Raw genomic sequence first — 926 nt, 5'->3', positions numbered from 1 at the left:
ATGGCCAATTGTATGATATAGTCTTGAGCTATGAGTTATTCATTTTGGGCTAAGGCTATCAGTTGTGCCAATTATATTAAGAATCAGATGCCTCACAAGGTATTGTGACACATGACTCTTTAGGAGGCTTCGACTCATGTGAAGCCAGATGTTTCTAGTTTTCACATTTTTGGTAGTGAGGCTTGGGCATTTATTCTAGATGCTCAACGGAAATCCATGGAGAAGAAAAGTTGACCACTCATCTTTGTTATCTATTGTAAGGATATGAAGGTGTATAGGTTGTTTGATCATAATTCTAGAGATGTCTTGATTTGGTGAGATGTTCAGTTTGATGAACATTATCCTTAGATGGAGCCACCATCACCAAATTCTCCCTCACTACACAGTACCTCCTCTACTCCTCTATAAGATTATGCATCCTTTTAGGAAGATCTTGATATTGATCCCCCTTCACCACCTCTACCAATTTTTTAGTGAGTGCCCAAATGGGCTCGTGCTACTATTGATGCAACAAGACCTATGGCAGGTAATCCTATAGATTCTCATCACACTCATGCTTAGACTTTTGGTACTAGACTCTTGTGTAATGCCATTTCAGATGATCCATAGATTTTTTCATAGGCAATAAGACACTTAGAGTGGGATAGGGCTATGGATGAGGAGTAATCTTCTTTGGTGAAGAACCACACATGGGATCTTTGTCCTCTTCCAAAAGGAAGAAAGTTGGTTTGGTGTCGATCGGTGTACCATACCAAGCATGATGTAGATGGTTCTATTGATAGGTACAAGGCACATCTTGTTACAATGGGATTTTCATAGGTTGAGGATATTGATTACTCTAAGACATTTTTTCATGTTACCAAGATGAATTCTATTTGCCTTGTTCTCTCTCTCCCTTGCAACTTCATAGGGATGGACAATTTTTC

The sequence above is a fragment of the Cupressus sempervirens genome, chromosome 8, assembly GCF_028749045.1.
Source record: "Cupressus sempervirens isolate cs-2001-9-10 chromosome 8, ASM2874904v1, whole genome shotgun sequence".
In the NCBI taxonomy this organism is placed as follows: Eukaryota; Viridiplantae; Streptophyta; class Pinopsida; order Cupressales; family Cupressaceae; genus Cupressus; species Cupressus sempervirens.
This window is presented reverse-complemented; position numbering follows the sequence as displayed.